The sequence below is a fragment of the Chiloscyllium plagiosum genome, chromosome 10 (genome assembly GCF_004010195.1).
Source record: "Chiloscyllium plagiosum isolate BGI_BamShark_2017 chromosome 10, ASM401019v2, whole genome shotgun sequence".
Lineage (NCBI taxonomy): Eukaryota > Metazoa > Chordata > Chondrichthyes > Orectolobiformes > Hemiscylliidae > Chiloscyllium > Chiloscyllium plagiosum.
The window spans coordinates 73,569,009-73,591,614 of NC_057719.1; the positions used below are offsets into that span (position 1 = coordinate 73,569,009).

At 40.4% G+C, this 22,606-nt stretch overlaps 1 protein-coding gene across 5 annotated transcripts in view; it reads left to right on the forward strand.

Moving 5' to 3' along the window:
* Positions 1–22,606, forward strand: part of LOC122553773 (spectrin beta chain, non-erythrocytic 1-like) — a 269,990-nt gene that overhangs the window by 49,012 nt on the left and 198,372 nt on the right. Inside the window, exon 1 of one of the 5 annotated variants that reach the window (XM_043698084.1) lies at positions 17,226–17,304. The exons of the other annotated variants lie outside the window; for them this stretch is intronic. The gene's annotated coding sequence lies outside the window, so the exon portion shown is untranslated. Of the gene's footprint in view, positions 1–17,225; positions 17,305–22,606 lie in introns of those variants that run through there. 5 annotated transcript variants of the gene reach the window in all.

A 22,606-nucleotide genomic window follows, 5' to 3' on the forward strand; every position in this document is an offset into this window, starting at 1 on the left:
TTCAATGTCATGCAGTGCAGAAATTCAAAATAAGTTTCACTACTATGGGACATATCCACAGAATTAACACTTTGAACACTGCAATTGAAGCTGTGTGACAAAAAATTAAAACTCTATCTGTTGTATTAAAGCCAAGAATTGTGTGATAAACTTGTAGATACTGAAATTATGTCATGAGGTACTAATGGATGAATGCATTGTGTGTTTGTTGAAATTCTTTAGTCTGCAGTTTGAGGCGATGTATTAGATCATTAAAAGCACTTTTTTTAACAAAGCATTTAACAACTCTGAGAGAAGAGAAAATAATTACACTTTGCAAACTTCAGTGTAGGATGTACTCTGTATTAATCTCAGGAGAGCACAGAAACAGCAGTGAAATTCTTTTCAATAGAAATTAATCACAACTTTTAAATGCTATGATAAAATTGGAGTTTTACTGTAAAAGCAGGCTTCTCTTAATATCAAATTGCTTCAAGGGCTAATTTACATTAAATACATTGAGGTTGTGTTCACCACAATGTAATAGCCAAATTGACATATTTGGTAACAACAGAGCATGACAAAAAGATTAATTGAGGTATTGATTTCAGATAATCATTTCAGCAGTGGAATGACTGAATGTGCATGTAGTAACATTATTGAAATGCATAAATCAGTATAACAAGCTACATCATTGCAGCCGGGAAATGGATTGTTACTGAGCTATTTCATTTTGCGATGACATTTCCCATGTCCAAGTAGTTTTTCGTAAACCTTAAAATTTGCTGCACTGTCAATGGCTGTCCTTCAGTTTGAGGGTGATGTCTGCTCAGGATCTCAAAATTATGCCATGTGCCTTTCGATGACTGAACGTGTTGACAGTTGACCCACAGATCTTTGACACATGGGACAGAATGTCCCACAAGCCAGTGAGATTGAGCAGCGAGAATTATTTCTTTTTCTCTTGCTTTCTGTGCTATAGTCTGCCTCACTATTAGAGCATTGTGACTCAAAGCATGATAACAGTTTGTCAGACAAGTTGTCACCATTTTAAAAATCTATTGCCTCCTAATCATGAATATTAATGCTCCCTTGCTGTAGACTACTGTTTAGTGTAATTTGTGGTGATACAATTTGGAACAATTACTATGGTTATGTTGGTGCAACACCCTGTGTATATACATAACACCATAGATTGCGCTATTTTCGATAGATAAGGTTAATGTGAAGGAAACAGATTTTTGTTTCTTTTTCCTCCAATATCCAGTAGAATTGGAGGAAACTTGAGGTCAGTTAATTTCATGTCAGTGTTAGGAACGATACTGAAATCTCAAAGAGCAGTCACTGGAAGCCAAAACGATATGAAGAATAGTCAGCAAGGATTTCAAAGCAAAAGTGACGCTTGACCAGTCTTATTGAATTCTTTGAAGAAATATCACATCCTAAGAGTCATATCTAGCTCAAAATCAGATGGTTTTAGTAGTTGGGAGTCAATCATCTCAGCATTGAAACAACTCTTCCCAGGTCTGTGTCATCAGCCCATTCAGTTTCATTTTTAAGCTTTGCTCCCTTTGTTTGATCACATGTGGTATTATTCACTAATAATTGCACAGCTTTGAGCTGCATTCACAATTCCTTATGTAATGAGCCAGTCCGTTCCTATGTGCAGAATAATCTAAACAATGTACAGTATTAAGTAGCAAGTAATATTCGTGCTATATACATGGCAGCAATAATCTCTAACAAGGTTTAACGACTTCCCATTGACAATTAGTAGCATTACTATCATCAAATTCCCACAACTTACCACACTCCACCATCCATTGCCATTACCCAGAAATTTCAATAGGCCAGTCATGTAAATGTAATGGCTGCAACATGTTCAGAGGCCTTTTATATTAAAGGATGATAAATAATCAACCACTATTTGTCAAGGGTAACTCCCTACTAATAACTGTTAAAATAATAATGACATAGTTAGTTAAATTGCACTCTCAGGAGGCATGAAGTTATCACAGTCTATTTATAGATAACTGCTGACACAGCACTTTCGGACTGAATTATTCATCTGTAGTTGTTCATTATTAAAGAGCTGAGAATATTTCATCAGTTTCAGATTAACTTCAGTTTTTAGAAAACCTTCACATGTTGCAAACAGTGTTTTTGGTACATTGCAATGTACACAATCATATGTAAATCTTTTGTGAATGCCAGTTCATTAATGGTTTCTGAAAACAGAATCCAGCTGCATTGCTCTGCTGAATTTGAGGTATAAAAGGGCCGTGGGAGACGTGAGTGTTTTAATTTATGTTTATTATGATATGAAATTTGTTGCCTGAAAGTGTGGTGGAAAAATGTTTTAATGGTTCTCTAAAACAAACATTATCTATACTTAAGTGAAAAATGTGGATGGTAGTGAGGAAAGAACAAGAGAATGGGACTAATTGATACCTGTTTCAGGGAACAGGCACATATATAATAAGGGTTGGTCTTCTCTGTGTTTCATGATGGAGAGAAAAAAATCCTGTGGAATTTAGAATACCTTCTAAAATAAATGAATTAATAAAATATTAAACCTAATATAGCTTTGCTGAAGTGCAAAGGAGTGAAATAATGGGAAATATTAAATGATCCAAAATGATCTTACTAGGAATTGCCCATGATTCATGCCACAATCTTGGGTTAGTTTAAATAATGCCCAAACACTACTTTTGCAGTTTCCATCTGAAGAAATACCGCATACTAGACGTTGTTGCCCTAGGCTCACCCTAAAACGTAAAGTGTATTGCACTCATTCCAGAAGTGTCATTTTTAATAGTGCTATTTGGCAGTGAATTTAACAAATAAATCTATTGCCCTTTGTTCAGGTGGGTAGTCACCAGATTCCCTAATGCAATGTGGTTTGTGAATAGAAGTGCATAATTTCATATTTTGCAAATGGTTCACTTTAGAATAACATTTTTATTATTTCTACTCAGATCAATATGCAAATTCTCTCCCTCCAAACTTATCACATTGTCATTCCTTTCCAGTATATTAAATTGCACAACACTATCATCCTGCATTCCATGAATAAACAAAATAAATAATCATTCTTGTTTCAGAAGAAGAATGCACTAACCTCTTGTCAAATTAACTAAGATATTAGATAAAGTACATCCTGCATGTTAAAGCTGTAAGCACAGTTGATTATAATGTTAGACATTGACCTTTTTAATATGATGGAGAAGTGTTAACAAATTAAAAACTGTACTTGCTGGCAAGCATCTTGAACAGCTCTTAGTGTACTTAGGGAAATACATTTGCAGTGAATTCAGGGGATAAGGTGGGATTGGAGGAATATCACTGGGCTACAAATACAGAGACCCCAGTTAATCTGGGGACATGGGTTCATATCATCAAAGCAATGGGTGAAATTTAAATTCAATTAATTAAAGGATAATCAAGAATTGAAAGCTAGTCTCAGTCTTCGTGACCATAGAGCTATTGTTGATTATCTTAAAAACCCATCTACTTTATTAATGTTCTTTAGCGAAGAAAGTCTATGTTCCATCCCTGGTCTGGCCTACATGTGACTCCAGATCCACAGCAATGTTGTTGACTCTTAACTGTCCTCTGGTATGGCCAAGTAAAACATGCAGTTCATGGAGAGTTAAGGACAAGCAATAAATTGTCACACCCATTTCCTACTATCAAATAAACACCCATGTTAAATCAACTTCATCAGTATTACAGTGAATATAAGAAAGAAAAGAAAGAATAGGCAGGGGCATGTTGTAAGTATATAGATCAGTACACACGATGGGTGAAGGAGGGAGGAGATGGAAAGTTGTACAATGATTTAATCTTATAGACATGGTTAACAGAAAAGAATGAAGTTAATCCTGTAACTATACTATAGATCACCAAAGTTAATGAGAAGGATTTGTTTGTTCTCTTAAAAAGATACAATTTACATGTGAAAATATTTAATAATATTAATAGGGATCTTCCATCACTCATTGAGTATTGTGTCCAGATATGTTTATTCTTTAAACAGAATAAACATTGTTCACTCAGACACCACAATCTAATATTTATTGGAAGCTTTAATATAATACCAAAGAGACTTGAACTGTTGATTGTAAGATGTTAGGAGTAATTTACAATCTTGGCAACTGATCAGCAGTCTGCCAGGCAGAGGGCCCACCCTCCGTGTAAGGTAAATTAGGAGGGCTCTGCATCAAGGGTGTGATGTCCTTCACCAGATTGAATATTATTCACAAATGTCAAGCATTATAATCCGACTTATCAGTCAACTGTTGAATTATTTTATTGAGAAGTCTATGTAAAGAAGCAAGACCAAAACTGAAGAGCAGCCATTAATATTAAAACTGTAAAGATTGAATTAATGAGGAAACAACTGTTAAGTAATAGCAAGTTTGAATTTTTACAGGCTTGGATTACTAGAACGTGACAGTGAATGGAAATAATGTTTTGAAATTGGTTTGAGCTACCATCACTTTTGAATATAAACACCACAAAAATATGACATTATACATCACATTTGGCATTTTTGTATTTGTCCCGATGTGTGCAAGATGAGACTGTCATCTCCATGGACAATGGCTGCATGTACGCCATATGTATGGACATTAGCATTCAACATGTATCAGTCTCACCATTTCATCATGGCACATCTCTCATCCACTTACAGTATGGTTGTGCTCTTGAATGCTGCACTTTGGAGCACACTGGCACCTTTCATTGGAATATTGTTACCAGTAGACTTTGTGCCAGAAACAGGTACCCAGCTCATGGGCTAGAACAGGGTTCATCCAGGGCTGCTGTCTGTCAACACACACTCACACCCATTGTGTATCTTGATGTCCACAGCATCCCAGACGTACCTTGTCTTTTTTGAACTTTGTCTCATCCACCATGCTATCGGGATCACAGTCCGTCTCTCTTGTCTTGCTGGTCAGCACAGTCAAAAAGGCAGGCAGCTTGTCATAGTTACAGGCAGTCATCAGTCAGAGTGGTGGATGGTTTGCTGTACTGCACGGTCGCAGTTCAATGTTGCACCTGCAGTAAGTGCCAGCAGCTCATGCGGTAAACACACTGCATGTGCTTCAACTAAATGGCCACATCTCAAAGCCAGTGGGGAGTAGACCTCATTCAAGTCAGGGGGAGGTGACCGGAGTTGATTGGAAGGGGAACCTAGTAGGGAACATGGTGGAGCAGCAATGCCAGAAGTTTCTGAGAGTAATTTGGGAGGCACAGCAGAAATTAATCCGAAGGAAGAAGAAGAATCATACTCAAGGGAGGGCGAGGCAACGATAACTGACAAGGGAAATCAGGAACAGCAGACAAAAAAAGAAAAAGCATACAATGTGGTGAACATTAGTGGGAAGCCAGAGGATTTGGGGTCAGCGGAGTGATAGAGTTGTATAGCATGGAAGCAGACCCTTCGACCCAACGTGTCCATGCCGACCAGTTTGGGACAACTGAAAAGCAATAAGAGGGAGAAGATGAAATATTTGGATAAGGAAGCTAGTAATATAAAAGATGATTGCAAGAGTATTTTTGAGATATCTAAAAGGTAAGAGAGAGACAAAAACAACAGGACTGCTGAAAAATGAGGCCGGAGCAGTAGTAATGGGGAACAAAGAAATGGTGGAGGAACTGAACAGGTACTTCACATCACTCTTCACATTGGAAGACCCCAGTAGCATATAGACTTCAAGAGAGTCAGGGGGCAGAGGTGAATGTAGTGGCCATCATGAAGGAGAAGGTGCTGGGGAAACTGAAACTTCTGAAGGTGGATAAATCACCTGGACCAGCGGACTACACCCCAAAGTTCTGAAGGAGATAGGTGAGGAGATTGTAGAGGTATTCATGATGATCTTTCAGGAATTACTGGAGTCAGAGAAGTTCCCAGACGACTGGAGATTTGGTTAATCTAACACCCATGTTTAAGAAGGGAGAGAGGCAGAAGACAGGAAATTATAGGCTGGACCTCAGTCAGTGGAAAGATCGGAGTCCATTATTAAACTTGATATTGCAGAGTGCTTGAAAGTGCATGGCAAAATAGGGTTGAATCAGCACGGTTTCGTCCAGGGGAGGGCATGCCTGACTAATCTGTTTGAATTTGTTGAGGAGGTAAAAAGCAAGTGAGTTCTCATCCACTGGCTCTACTTTGTTTATTTGGATCTCCAGAAGGAATTTGACAAGATGGCACACAGGAGGCTGCTAAATAAGACAAGAGCCCATGGTGTTAGGGACATGGACGGAAGATTGACTAACTGGCAACAGGCACTGTGGGGATGAAAGGAGGAATTACTAGTGGAGTTTTACAGGGCTCAGCGTTGGGACCACAAGTATTCACATTATCCAGCTGAAGGAACTGAGGGCATTGTGAATCAGTTTGCAAATGACACGTAGATAGGTGGAGGGATCGGTAATGTTGAGGAAGCAGTGAGGAGTAGGGCAAGCTAGGAGAGTGGGCAAAGAAGCAGCAGATGGAATACAATGTGGGAAAGTGTGAGCTAATGCATTTTGGTAAGAAAAGCAGAGGCACGGACTATTTACTAAACGGGTAAAGGCCTCAGAAATATGAAACACAAAGGGACTTAGAAGTCTCTTAAGGTTAACAGGTTCACTGGATATTTAGGAGAATGCATTGTTTGTATTCATTTCAAGAGGGCTAGAATACAAGAGCAAAGATGTACTGCTAGGACTGTATAAGGCTCTGGTCAGACCACATTGGAATATTGTGAGCAATTTTGAGCACTATTTCTAAGGAAGGGTGTGTTGGCATTGGAGAGATTTCACAAGTGTTTTACATGAATGATCCCAGGAATGAAAGACTTGTCATATGAGGAGTGGCTGAGAACTCTGGGATTGAACTCGATCAAGTTTAGAAAGGTGAGCAGGGATCTGATTGAAACTTCGAAAATACTGGGATGCCTGGATAGAGTGAATGTGGAAAGATGTTTCCACTGGTAGGAGAGACTAAGACCCAAGGGCACGGCCTCAAGTGATGAACTGAGATGAGCAATTTCTTCAATCAGAGGGCAGTTAGTTGCTGCAGAGGGCTGTGGAAGCCAAGTCATTGAACGTATTATGACAGATAAATTGATAGATAGATTGATAGATTCTTGATTGGTAGGGGGATCTTGGTTTATGGGCGAAGGCAGGAGAATGGGGTTGAGAAACATATCAGCCATGATCAAATAGCGGATCAGATTCCATGGGCCAAATCGCCTCATTCTGCACCTATGTCTCATGGTCTTACCAGTCAGGCAGTCCCAGTCGATCGAGGACATCAAGAGGAGAAAGATTGGAAAGGCAGCCAACAAAACTCCTTTCTGGTTAGGCTGTCTGTGATTGATTCTTTTGACTGAATTTATCCAATTGCATTATCAGTGAATATAACTCCAGATGATCTTTCAAGACAAAGCTTTTGACTGTGGTACAATTATGATATTTATAAGACTAGTGTGTTTTGGGTCAGAGCCTTTAATTTAGGATAAAATTAAGGAAGTTATACAACTTCTTCTGGAAGTCATCTAACCTCAGGCATGTGTGATGGGATGTTAAGATTAAAGAAATGTCCTGAATTGTTTGCTCGAAAGAGGGTGTCCATATTTTTGAGCAATGGCAGGACTGTGTATGTATACAGTGGGGCAGCCACTAATATGGAAACTGAAAGCTTAAGAGTGAGCGGCAAAGTCTTTTCTTTCCTTGTTTTCCAGCTCTTCCTCTCCTACCAGCTCCTAACCAGATACAGCACTGGCTGATTGAAAGGTGAAGAGTAAACGATTTTATTGGTAGTGAGGGAGATGGGTGTCACTGGGGAGTTGTGAGATCTGGAGGCACATAGTTAATTCATCAGCAACATGAAAATGAATGGCAATTGTGGAATATGGGTAAAGTAGGGTGTGGGTTGGAGGAGTGGCTATGACCACACCACCGTCCTCAATTGTGTCAATGCCATTGATGGTCACAGCCTGAGTCGTTGCCGCTCCAGGTTGTAGAGAGCATCATCTCCTTCCCATTTGTAAGTACGTTCAGGTGTTCTTGTCCTCAGGATGGTGTGCTACCTCAGGTTCCGTAGCCCAGCAATTAAGAGGGAAGTGTGTTTGTGAATGTGGTGCATTGAGATTGGGTAACATACCTGTCACGATTGAGAAGTGGCAGTATCCGTGAACTGTGAGGTGTGGCTATGAGGTTTGTAGCTATGTGTGAGGACGAAATAGAGCTGTGGATGTTAGATTTGAGTTGTGATTGATAGAGATTGATGGAGGGTGGTGCATTGAGCTGTATGTCAGGCTGGTGGGGCAGTTGGTGGGATAGGATATTTGAACATCCATTTCCTGACTCCTGTGAGATCATCAAACTTCTTGTGGCACTGCTTCCAAAGCCTTGGGGTGACATTCCTGGCATTGACTGGCACAGCTATCTGCTCCCATTGTATTGTGAGAGTCTCTCTGGAGGGCTCCCTCGTCTTCTGTGGAAAGTCTTCTCCCTTATACCCTCCAGTGCAGCTTTGAAAGATCTTGGACTCTGCCCCTTTGCCATGTCACATCATCATTCAGTATTCTTTTAGCTTGTGCTCAAATTCCTTTTAACAAATTCGAACAACTTGTGTAGCCACAATGTAACTCTACATTACAGAACCCTTCAAAAAGTACAGAGTGGCTTCAAGTGTCACTGGCCTTTGACGATTTCCACTCTTTGCTCAGGCATGCAGTCAATCAGCTATTTAACACCAGCCACAGGAAATGAGTGAGCATTAACCTCACAAGGCAATTCCTGTGCCAGTTTTAAACTTTATTGAATTCCCTGCCTTGTCTCTGCAATCTGTTGGATAGTGTAAGTGGGTTAATCTCTCTTTATTCTGTGTTGTACAAGTTAAAGCATTAACGTAAATTCCTGATTTTAATCTGCAAAAATGGAAACGTTAACCTTTTTAATGTGTTCTGTGAGAATACATGGAGTTGTCCTAAAAATAGAGCAGATGGCCTGATCCCACAGCAGCTTTAGTGACTAGAAAGAGGTCTGAATTAAGCAAACCCATCCTTTTGGCTTAATCTCCCTACCAAACTGCATACTTGCATACAGAATGCTGCTTCATATCTATTGCTGTGTAGAAATACATCCTGTTGATTCTTGAATCCATTTACATGATTGATTGAATTGCCTTCATCTAGTGACATACTGTGCAAATGTATTATTCATCTATTTTAAGAACAGTTCACCTGATGTCTGCTCCTAACATCTTCATTCTTTTTCTCACTCTGCTACTGTGCAGACTGTGCATCGCTTCTTTCTGTGCTGCAACATTTGGCTGTATTGACTTTGCCTTCAATTCATTCGCATTGTTGTCTCAACATTTCTCATCTGATATGTATTCGTATGCGTTTCAGAATCCCCTGAATAACTAAGGAGGCTACTGAGTTCCTGATAGTAACTACCTGTTTTACTTTGCAAATTATGCAAATAGAAGGCAGTCTTGCTATAAAGAACCTTGAACATAAGAGGTCCCAGATCTCTCTCATCAATGTTAAATTTCCAATATTGTGTTGTTTCCTAATAGGTTTGTACATTTCTCAGTGCACAAACATGTTGCCTGGACTGTAAAGTCAGAATATCGTCAAAGAATTTGTAAGCCCTGGAATTACTCCAAAGTATACCAGTGTTCAAGCACTTAAAGGTGTGGTAATTTTGCCTTTTGATGCATAGAACATGGGCAATAGGAGCTGGAGAAGGCTATTTGGTCCTTTAAGCCACTTCCACCATTTACTATGATCATGGCTGATCATCCAAATCAGTACCCTGTTCCCAATCTCTCTCCACATCCTTCACCCCTTTTAGCCCCCAGAACTTAGTGGGTGGCACGGTGGCACAGTGGTTAGCACTGCTGCCTCACAGCGCCAGAGACCCGGGTTCACTTCCCACCTCAGGCGACTGACTGTGTGGAGTTTGCACATTCTCCCCGTGTCTGCGTGGGTTTCCTCTGGGTGTTCTGGTTTCCTCCCACAGTCCAAAGATGTGCAGGTTAGGTGAATTGGCCATGCTAAATTGCCTGTAGTGTTAGGTGAAGGGGTAAATGTATGGGTGGGTGGCGGGTCAGTGTGGACTTGTTGGGCTGAACGGCCTGTTTCTACACTGTAAGTAATCTAAAATCTAAAACTATATCTAACTGACTCTTGAAAATATTCAATGTTTTGGCCTCAGGTGCTTTCTGTGGCAAGGAGTTCCACTGCCTCACCGCTCTGTGGGTGAAGACATTCCACCTTGTCTCATTCCTAAATGTCCTACCCTGTATTCTTAGACTGTAACCCCTGGTTCCGGACTCCCTAGTTATTGGGAAAATTCTTCCTGTATTTACCCAGGCTCATCCTGTTGGAGCTTTAGAGGTTTCTATGAGGTCTCCCCATATTCTTCTAAACTCCAGTAAATAAAGCCCTAACCAATCCAGTCTATCTTCACATGTTAGTCCTGCAGGAATCAGTTGGTTAACTTACGTTACACACACTTCATAACCAGAACATCCTTCCTCATGTAAAGAGATCAAAACTGCACACAGTGTTCGAGATGTGGTCTCACCAATGCCTTGTAGAATTGCAGCAAGGCATCCTGCTCCTTTATTCGAATCCTCAGGTTATGACAGCCAATGTACCATTTACTTTCTTCACTGCCGACTCCATCTGCACCTTTGCTTTCAGTGACTCGTGTACAAAGATGTCCAGATCTGTTGCACCTCCCCCTTTCCCAATTTATTGCCATTCAGATAATAGTCTGCTTACTGTTTTTGCTATCAAAGTGGATAACCTCACTTTTATCCACAATATGCTTCATTTGTCATATATTTGCCGACTTAGTTAATTTGTTCGAATCACAAGGAAGCATCTGTTTCTTCTTTTCTGCTGCTTCAGGAAAGGGATTAATTTACCTCTTCTGAACAGGGTAATGTCTCAGCTTAAGTAATGCAGAGACACAATTCAGGCAATATCCATAGGGTTAGTGAATTTCATTCATCCTTGAGATATGAGCATCACTGACAAGGTCAACATATATTGCACCTCCCAAGTTACACTGAGAGCGTGTAGCACAAGTTTAATGCATCTCAATGGAGTCTAAGCCTTCAAACCACTGTTAAGAGTTAGTCGTGTTGATATGGGCTTGAAGCTGTGTATTGATCAGGCTGGGTAAGGATCACAGGTTTCCTTCCCTCAAGGATATTGGTAAATTCTCAGGGCTATCCAAAAGCTTTTTTAATGAAGCCAGCCTTTCAGTTCCAGGGTTATTTTAATCAAATTTCATAATCAAAAATAATGAGAGTGTTTCGCTATCTATTTTCTAATGGGCTTGCATGAATGAATGTCTTCACAGCTTCCTTACCTCCACTTAAGATGGTGTGGTATTTATTGCAAAATTATTCAGTTCCATTGTGGGGAAAAATAATTAACCACACAAGGCATTTCTGGAATTAAATAAATGTGATTGCCATCAAACTACTAAGGCATTACTTTAGGCAGACATAGTGTTTAGCTCCAGATTTTTTCAAGCAAGGTGCACAATCTGAAACTGTGCAGATGGGAAGTGAACTCCTTCTATAGGGTATCAGTTCAGACCTCGGGAATGGTAATCAGTAACATTACCACAGCCCTGACACATCATTCATTGCTGGTGTATTTAATGTAGAGCTTCCTAATCTAACAATTTTGGTTGAAATGAATTCTCCATAGTACTGTTGAAGTGGAGGTCACTTAATCATGCTGCCAGGGTTGGAGGGTTTGAGCTAGAGGGGGAGACTGAATAGGCTGGGGCTATTTTCCCTGAAGCATCTGAAGCTGAGGAGTGACTTTATAGAGGTTTATAAAATCATTAGGGACATGGAAAGGGTGAATAGCCAAGTATTTTTCATAAGATTGACGAGTCCAACACTAGAGGCATAGGTTGGAGGTGAGAGAGGAAAGAAATAAAAGGGAGCTCAGGGGCAACTTTTTCACACAAAGGGTGGTGTGTGTATGGAATGCGCTACCAGAGGAACTGGTGGAACAATTACAAAATTTTGAAGGATGGGAACATGGATAGAAGGATTTGGAGGGATATGGGCCAAATGCTGGTTAATGGGACCAGATTAATTTAGGATATCTGGTTGGCATTGGATGAGTTGGACTGAAGGGTCTGTTTCCGTGCTGTATACCTCTTTGACTCTAATCTGGTGAAGACACGGCTGTGAAGCAACATACACAGCAGTGGTTTAAATGTAAAAGCAGTCAAGTGGGTTAGGGCGGCAAGGAAGTCAGGAAATGAAAACTGAAGCTGAACAGAAAAGCAGAGTATTAGGGAGTGAAGGAGCATGAAGCATGAGGTGAAAAGTAAAAAATGGGATAATGGAGAAATGGGAGAAGTGAAGAAAGACGTTACGTTGGAATATATATTTCTGAAGTGGAATTGATAACTTCTACTTTACTACTTCTGTTAGGATTGTTTTTTGACTGTCCTCCCAGTCTATAAAAATAGAAACTGCTGGAAATGCTCAGCTGGCCCAGTAGCAGGTGTGGAGAGAGAAACAGAATTAATGTTTCGAGTTGAATGTGACTTTGAAAAATAGAGCATTTATAGTTGTTGCTTTAAATACAGTAAATGTGATAACAGTTTTGCAAATGGACAGCATGGGAAATTCAGATTGGAACAAATTGGATGCTGTGAAGACTGCCTGAATGAGAAGTTAGTTTAAATGATATACGTCAAGCTGTATTTGCTAAATAGTGAGGATTATTAAGGGGACAATAGAACACAATACCACAACAAACACTTCAAGATTCAGGAATCAATTTGGTCAAAATTTTGTTGGCGGATAATCAAGGGAAAATCATCCTGAGAACATATTGGAAGGCTGCAAATAAAACATTTTTTCTCTCAGTGCATCTCTCTTAGGGAAGTGAGAAAGAGATACTGGTTGTTTTTTTTTTGCTCTCAGTTGTTTAATCTGATGCATGTCATTTTAAATCACAAGTGAAATCTGGCATCATCTTGTCTATTCCTGCATCTGCTCACAACACCTTGAAAAACAAATTATAAAAAGATGCCCTTGTGTTTGCTGAGTTTCAGTTTGAAAGGCAGCATGTGGCAACACTGGGTGTCAGCAGAACGTTTAAAGCAACTCAGGATAAATGCCAAGGCTGAGCATCAGCATTTATTTGAGTACACATACATTAATTTTGCACATCAAATTAAACATGCAATTTACTTTACAACTGGTTCAGTGTAGTTATCCCGAACATTTATACGAGGCACCATTCAATGAATGCAATATGTTCTGACACCTTGGACATGCTTGGTGCAAGTTCATTGAGAAAACTTAGCCTAACTTAGCCTCTCACCTGCGCTATGGGATTCTTATGTGTAGATGATAGGGACAATTAACATGGGGTAAAGTATTTCCCTTTCATTATGCACATTGCCAGTAAACTCCTGGATTTCAGGAGGCATGAAAAGTGCTTGTGTGACGACAGCGGCCCAGTGTGGATTGTGGCTGCAGCCAGTGGTCAGACCATGTGGAGGTCTCCCACGCTGTTCTGCTGTGAAGAGTCCTTGGAGAGAGACTGTGATGTTTGTCTTTTTATCTTTGCTTCTTGTTTTTCCGGCCTATGGTTTTACCGTGTATAGCTGTAATGTAATGCTTTTTCCTCATTTCTCTATTCTGGAATGAAGGATTGTTCCTTGGTACTCTGTTTGTAAGATGGCGCCATGTGTTGGTGACACTGTTACACTGTAACTAATCTGTAATTGAAGAAGCTGTACCTAGGTAGCTTTGTAGCTAAGATGGTGCTGTAAGTGGAGACTTATATACGTTTCGCTGTACTCATTTAAGTACATGTAACAATAAGGCTAATTCAGTTCAGTTCAGTGCTGCAGACAAGGGAGGTCCTCTTAAATATTCAAAGGTCATTGTGCTCTGATTCAATTAGAACTTTGTTGTTATTGTAATTTGACTAGAGCCCCTTGACTGAACTTGCTGGTAAATGGTATGACGGCCAGAAGAGGCCCAGGATGACCAGAATTTGCTCTTATTGGTTTGTTGTGGGCCAGGAGTGTTTCTCTGTACTGAGCATCCCCAATCTCCAGACCATTAAAGCCTCCTGAGAGCTCTCCTCCCTGCACCACTTGCCGATGTCAATGGACTGTCGTGGATATTGGCCAATATCCCCCTTACATTAGTAGAACAGGTTGTGACTCTTTGGAGATTTTGGCCAGAGACTCCCCTCCAACATTAAATTCTCTTTCCATGTACATTGGGATACAAACTTGCTGCTTACCCCAGTGTTGAATGTCGTATATGTACGCTAGATTACATTTGGAATTGTAAACTCATAGAAATGTTCAACAGAAGTCAAATGTAAAGCAGTGTTAATCTGTGTAGTGTATTCTAATTTTGGTAATTTGCAAATATGTTTTTGAAAATGACCATGTTATTTGAGACAGCTAAGAAGCTCTTGACGAAGACAATTTAATGAATTAGAAACAACTCACAAAAAATTTGAAGGTGACAATGTATGGCACAGTTTCAAGTGTGAAATTCTACACACACGTACGCACACACACGTACCCACACACACACACACACACACACACACGTTTAATCAAAACCATTGAATCAGACATATTGGAGGGGACAGTTGGTCACTGGTGCTTTGACACCATAAGGAGAAAAAAATAATCAAAACATAAATGGTTCACGCTGTCCCAATATGGTTAGGAAGCCAGTTACAAACTGTTGTTGGAAGAGACTAGGGAACAAGTTATCAACTCATTTTCTCAATTCAGCAAATTGTGTGTACCATTGAGAAACTTAATCAGAAACAGACTATGGAAAGTGAAGTGGGTCAAATGTAGAATAGCTTTATGAAACACTATCATTATCGTTTATGCTGGTGGTATTTTGTTCTGTGCATATGCTGATGGCTTTATACATCTGTCACATGATTGCCACAATTTATTTAATGGTTGACAGGATTATGCAGTCACATCATCTGTATCTTTAGGATTTTGATCTCCCTGTTTTAGCACATTATTTTTACATTTCTTGTAGTTAAAGGGAATATCAATTCAAACTAATAAATGGCAACTTCAGAATTAATATCGGGAGGATCTTCATACTGAGAATAATCATTATTTGGAATGGACTTGCCAGTGTAATTGAATAATTTAAAAATAACAATAAGATGCACAGTGGGATTGTTCAGTTTGGATGCAATATGATGGCTTAGGTAGCTTGCTTTTGCACAATTGCTTGTCATTTTGTTACCTGCAGCTGTTATTTGCTTTGCAGATCTTTTGTTTTTCTCTGTGAATGCCTTTGGGTCTTTAGATTCTTAGCTTTCCATCCTTTTCAGTAGTTTGTTGTCTAAGTTTTCATGCAACATTTGGTTGAATTCAATGACAAATGTTTCTATAAGTGATCGCAGCCGTGCATTGATTGTGTAACAGGACGAGTAATTCAGAGAATGAGAGTTTAAATCCCACCAGGATGGTTTGAAGACTTCAATAAAGCTAAAATATCTGGAAGTTGTGAAAAAGCTGGTATTGGTAAAAGTGATGAGGAAGCTGTCAGATTATCATGACGAGTTCAACATTGACCTTGAGGGAAGGAAATCTTATGTTCTTACCTGGTCTGGCTGACATATGACTCCAGATCCACAGCAATGTGGTTGATTCGTAATTAACAAGCAAAGCATGAATGGCTACAAATAAATAGCACTGCAGTTAACCAAGGAGGTAACATGTCTCATAGTAAGTAAGTGCGGATATTAACTTCTGATCATGGCAGCAACAGTCATATTCTGAGCATGTGCATTTCATTTCCCATTCCTGTGGAATTTACTGAGATCAGTGGTTGCTGTGTTGTTTTTTTTGCAGCTGTTTCAGAAATTTGCATTCTCCCTTGGTACGAGAACATTCCATGGTCCATTTCCTAACTTGTATGCATAAACAAAAGCCTTCAAAGCTTCCTCACTCTCAGTAAGGTGATGTGATATGTATTACCAAATTATTCCGTTTCCAGTAATAGGCAAAAACAATTAACCAGGAGAAAGTGAGGACTGCAGATGCTGGAGATCAGAGCTTAAAAATGTGTTGCTGGAAAAGCGCAGCAGGTCAGGCAGCATCAAAGGAGCAGGAGAATCGACGTTTTGGGCATAAGCCCTTCTTCAGGAGAAGGGCTTATGCCCGAAACATCGATTCTCCTGCTCCTTTGATGCTGCCTGACCTGCTGCGCTTTTCTAAAAAACAATTAACCACCCAAGGCCTGTCTTGAGTTAATTTGGCTGCAGTGGTCATCAAACCATCCAGGTATTACTTTAGGTGAACATAGTGTTAACTTTTCATTCAGCTTGGAGAAGTGGAGATGCTTTGCTGTTTGTGCCTGGTGTACTGTATATAGAATGGGAAGTGGTAGCATTACCAGCTCAAGTGCTACCACAGATTAACAAGGAATGAATGGTTGCATAGTTTAAAGATGACCGAGTGAATAATTTTTGCAGCATTGACTTACCATGTTCGTCGTGCAGGGAGTGGGATGGTTAACAGCTGTTGCTGATAAAGCAGTATCTGAGATATTTAAAGACAAGGAGGCAGGAATTTGGCAGCTGAGGTGACACCAATGGTCTAACCCTAATTTCAGGGCGAGAGGGAGTTTTGGGGGTTGTATAGAAGGCAGTCTTCTCTATACTATAGTGCTTCTTGAATGTAACAGTCTTTATGTATCTGGCCCCTTGAGATATTGTGCATTGGCAATGAATTTAGTGATACCGTTATCGACAAGCCACGCCTTCACATACTTTTTCTTTGAGATCCAAAACCACTTTACTCCTACTGTTGGTAGTTACAGAATGTATCATCATTAAATGATATATGTACTTACGGCAGTTGTTTGTCTCAGGGACAGCTCCACAATTTTACATGCTTTCAAAATGGAAACGTATATTTTTATGGAGACTGTTTTAGAGCTCATTAGCATCAAAATTGTTCAGTGGATTAATAAATATGTAAATTTTCAGAGGGGACCTTTTGTCAAAAAGGAGTTTCTGCCAATGTCCTTCGAATGATTCTCTCTCGTTGTCGAGAAACATGACGCAGCAGATGCAATCATTCAACCTTCCAGTGGTGACCTGCCCACACTTTAAAACGACCAATGAAGTTTGGTGTTAGCGATTCAAACCGTCATATGTTGTTTGTGTAGCACTGATGTCTCCTTCACACCAATGCCTGTGGAAGCATGTTGCTCTCCTATTGGAAACCTGGAGTTTCATTCACTGTTGTGTTCACAAGGTAGACGTGACTAGATCATTTTATTAATGTCCTGTTAATGTGTGCTTATTACTCAGTTATAAATTCACGTAAGTCGTTCCAAGTTATCTCATCTATTTGTTATAATGGAGGAGTTTCAACCTTCTCGCCTTGGGTTGAACAGTGACAAGTAAGATTCTGGATGGGTGGATTCTCAATAGCTGCAGGGCACTGGAAGTCAAATGTGGGAATAGCACTTACCAAAGAGTATCCATTACTCAGCATGTCACCTGGTGTGAGGGAACAGTACACAAAGTGAATAGAATGGTGTGTGACCTGTTATGATATGGGCAGAGAAGCCATGATGGAGACCTCTGCCCAGATAAGACTGTATGTAGGATAGGGTCCCTGCCAACTGAAAATGAACTGAGTATGGTAATGGGTATTAAAGCATGCCAATAAGCAGGGATGGAGGCAAAGATTGTTGCATTGAAAGTGGAATTATGTAATTGTGCCAGTGCTATGAGGATGTGATGGACATAAGATTTGCTTTGGGGGCGAAAAAGAGAACTCCCGTTCCTCCTGGCTCACAAACAGTGCTCTAAAAAGCACTTGACTGCTTGATCTAACCGCTCCTAATTCCATTTAGCTGCTGACCTTTGGGAAATCTGGCTGACTAGCATTATGTAATCCTAACTGTGCTGCGAGAGCCCAACGTAAATAAGAGATCCTGTCTGCTCAAGATGACAGAAATGCATCATTCAGTCGCTGCCGTCAAAATGTATTTGAAACCTTTTAGTGGAAACACCTTTGGGGTCAGGGGAAAGAAGTGAAGCTGAGTTGGACAGTGTGGGTACTTGTCTTGCCTGTTGTTGAAGAGTGGAATTGAAAGTATCTAAGTGGCAGGATGACCAGTACTTAATAAAACTAGAAGTACTGGAGAATTCATGCATCTGCAGAATTCATGTTTCAAGTCTGAACTGAATCTTCTTCAGTCTTGCTGTTCTGTCTAAAGGTGTTGCCAAACCTGTTGACTTTCATCAGCATTTTCTCTTTTTCTAATTCCCAGCATCCAATGTTTTTGTTTTAACTTTTTTTTTACCAATTCTTGAATTGTTTTTCCTCATGCAATCAGATAAATTATCAATGGACAATGATAGAAAACGATTTCAAAGCCAGGATTGTTGAAGTACAAATAATTCTCCTGTAAGTAATTCTTATTTGGATATCAGACCACCTCCATAACAATTCTAGAATGTAGCAAGGTTACTAATGTCAGGGAAATGCTAGCACTGTCCCCAAACATTAATTCCAAAGAGGCTGTTCCTTGATTTACCAATCCTTGTATCTTGTTTGTGCACAATGAAGCATTGAAAATTTTATCTTATTCTCTCATTTCCCTTTTCCCTTTCACATCCCAAAGATTTCAGTGGATAGCCAAGTTATTTCATTCTGATGTAAGGTTTGTCATTATATTGGGTTATGAGTATATACATATATTTATTTGTTATGTAGCTTCCATTAACTTGAACAGTATTTCCACACAGCAACTAAACAAGCCCCACTTGCCTGCATTTAGCCCATATCCCTCGAAACTGTTGCTATTCATGTATTTATCTTTTAAATGTTATAAACTATACTTGCATCTACTACTTCATTGGCAATTCATTCCCCACTTGGAGAAAGTGAGGACTGCAGATGCTGAAGATCAGAGCTGAAAAATGTGTTGCTGGAAAAGTGCAGCAGGTCAGGCAGCATCCAAGGAGCAGGAGAATCGACGTTTTGGGCATAAGCCCTTCTTCAGGAAACGTCGATTCTCCTACTCCTTTGATGCTGCCTGACCTGCTGTGCTTTTCCAGCAACACATTTTTCAATTCATTCCCCACACCAGCCACTCACTGTGTTAAAAAAGAGTTCCACCTCATGTCATTTTTAAAACTTTCTCCCCTCGCCTTAAAACTATGCCCCCTAGTTTTGAACTCCCCCACCTTAGAGAAAGATCCTTGCTGTTCACCTTTTCTAATTCCCTCATGATTGCATAAACCTCTATAAGGTCGCCCCTCAACCTCCTACGCTTCAGTGAAAAAAGTCCCAGCCTGTTCAAAATATTTTTATAACTCAAACTTCCTATTCTTGGTAACATCCTAGTAAATCCTTTTTGAATCCTTTCCAATTTAATAATATCCTACCTATTCAAAGTAGTTTTGGCACCTTTGTTTTATATCACAGCTGAAACCCTTCTGAGGGGTGATTTTTGTGCCAATAATTGGCATAATTGTTTTCTGTCCTCCATGTAAATTCTCCAACTGATGTTCACAACCATGCGCTTGACCTTGTCATGCTATGTGGTCACGCTTGTCCTGTTGTACAGGTCATTCTGCTATATAATGCGTGTCTCCTCAACACGAATTTGCTGTAATGCAATTGACAAATTGGGAACATTGTTTCTAAAGCACAAGCTTTTAAAATGTATGTTGGCTATAATGTGATTACATCGCCAACACTTTAAGTGCTGTTTCTAAAGTGGGGTTACACAAGAACACAACCACCGTGTCATAGAAGAACTGAATATCAATTTCAGGTAAGACCCCCCTCTCCGTTTCTTAACATCATTCATTAGCTACAATCCTTCTTTCTGTATCTGTTCCTGTGAAAAACTGACCCCAATTCACTTGCAATGGCTCTTCCAAAATCCCAACAATACAGCTTTTGGTGTTCTATTGAGCACAGCTTTTCTGCAGCTACGGTGACCTTAGCTCCGTTTTTGTGCTCTACAATCTCTTCCATAGGTATTCCTTTTGGTAGGGATCTCATCTTCGCTCCCTTAAATCCAAGTGATACTGACTTGAAAAGATGTGATAGACACCTTTTTTTTTTTAGCAATCAAGCACCAGATCTAATTAGATCATCCAAAATACACTTGTCCTGAATGCTTTTGTCTGCTAAAATTACTCAATATTCCTGTAGCATCCTGAATGCAAAGATGATTGCTGTTTTTTTTAAACTCATGCAAGCTATCCACCAAACGTTTGTCCCTATTCCCCTCCACTTTCAACTCCAAGAAGAAATGTGAGAGGAGGTTGTGAACTTCTTTTTCATGAACTAATCATTAATCTAATCATTTACCTCTGCCTTGCCCTCACTTCCACTAGCCTGTTTCCCAAAACTTCCTTTCTTGTCCTAGCCCTGATACCACATTTTTAGCTAGCTTCTCTCATGTCTCCCCTAACACTCTCTCTGAGTTCATCTTGTCTGTTGAGACATCTCCTGTTCCCTTGATCAGATTCCCATTAACTTGTTGAGCATCCAATTTGCATCCCCCCCGCCCTCCTTGTTATTTGATATTGTAAATAGCTGTCTCTCCCCTGGTGTTGTTAATCTCTCTTTTAAATCTGTCACTGGCCCCACTATCTTTGCAAGGTATCATCTCATCTCAATTTTTCCTTTCCTCTCCAAAGTCCTTGAAACTGTTGTCTCTCAAATCTGTTCCAATCTTTTATGGAACTCTGTCTTTGAATCCTTTCCATCGTGTTTCCATACTAGCCTTAACACTGAAAGCAAAGTTCCAAGGGCAGTCTATGTGAGTGTAACAAGAGTAAACCTTGACCTGTCTATCACCTTTGATCTGATTGAGCACACTGTCCTCCTCTAGGGACTCTCCAGTTTCAGATGTTTTCAAATCAACCTGCCCAGAGATGGCATTGCATGCCTCTGGAGTTGGTGGGACTTGAATATGGGCCTTCTGACTCAGATGTAGGGACACTACCACTGTGCCACAGAGCCCTTCTCTCCACTTTCAGCTGTTTCTTTAGTCAGCTTCTTTAGATGTGTGATACACTGTGAAGCAGGCTGCTTGTACCCGTGCCTTCTGGCTTAGAGGCTGGACCAATATCACTACCTTTCTCTCCATGTTCATCCAGTACCTCCACTCTATTACCTAATCGTGACTGGAGAATCATTTGCAATGACTTCTCTTCCCACTATCTCAGCATGACCTCTGATATCTGCCGTGGATTTATCCCTGGTTACTTAATTTACGTGTTATCTATTGGTGATATAATCTGAAGGAACCGCATTTGTTTTTATCCAAAGCACCACACCCAGCTCCACCTCACTCCTATGCTTAGAACAATACAGCGCAGAACAGGCCCTTCGGCCCCTTGTTGCCTGCCTTACCGTTGCTAAATTACCCACTGCTTTTTTAACATTCTGTTCAACGTGAGCTGAAATTTCTTCCAATTAAAGATTGGGAAGATGAAAGTTTTGTTTTCAATTCTTGCTCCAAATGCCTGCTCCATGGCTATGCATCTCCCTGGCAATAGCCTGAGGCTGTGCCAATTTGGTTGCAAGCTTGATCTGACATTTGACTTCAGGATTGAGCTGAGCTAGCTGATTTCCCTGTGAGGATTCGTATGGAGGTCAACAAAGCAAAAAAATCAAATTTATCAAAAAAAGTTCAATGGCAAACCAATGAAGAATTTGTAAAACTGTAACAATCAAAACAAAATTGACATAAAGTAAACATGATTAACCAGGCATGTTCTGGTTAACATAAACCATAAATTACACCAGGTCTCAGACAGGCATGGCTTCGCTTTTACAGACTTCAAGCTTTTCTTTGAGGATTTAGCCACCCATCCTTGTCTGACAGCAGCTCCCACCATCTCAAGTTCTACAGGTACAGTCTTCAGCCAAAATGGTGCACTTCTGCAGAACCATTTCAGCTCTGCTCAGTGCAGCCCCGATAGTGCAGATTCATCTTGAGCAACACCCTTTGTGTCCTGCATGGTCAGCTCTGGTCAGTCAGTTCCTAGAAGATAACTGAAGCAGCGAGAGAGACATCCCTTTGCCTTGGCTCTGCTCCCAGATCCTGCCTTTTGCTCACATGTTTCTTTTAACTGCACACACCCTCTCCTCCCCAAAGCATGACCTGGTGAAATGGGCCAGTATTCATGCTGCATCATAGGCCATATGTGCCTTTTCCATGCCTGGGTCACATGAACAGTCCCTACTGATAACAACATGAGTAAAATAAAACAAGAAATAACTTGCAATCGCTGCATGTGTTACTGTTGAGCCCTGGAACAAGGACTAGGACAGGGAGCTGCAGTCTTTATCTGAGCTATGATTGCTAGTCCCACCACCGCACATGTGTGTTGCTGTCACCTTGCACAGACTCCATCGCCTTGCACTGACCCCATCACCTCACACAATCTCCATTGCCGCACAGTCTCCCAACACCTTGTACAGACACCTTCGTCTCACACAGACACCATCGTCTCGCACAGACTCCATCACCTCGCACAGTCTCCAACACATCGCACAGTCTCCATCGCCTCGCACA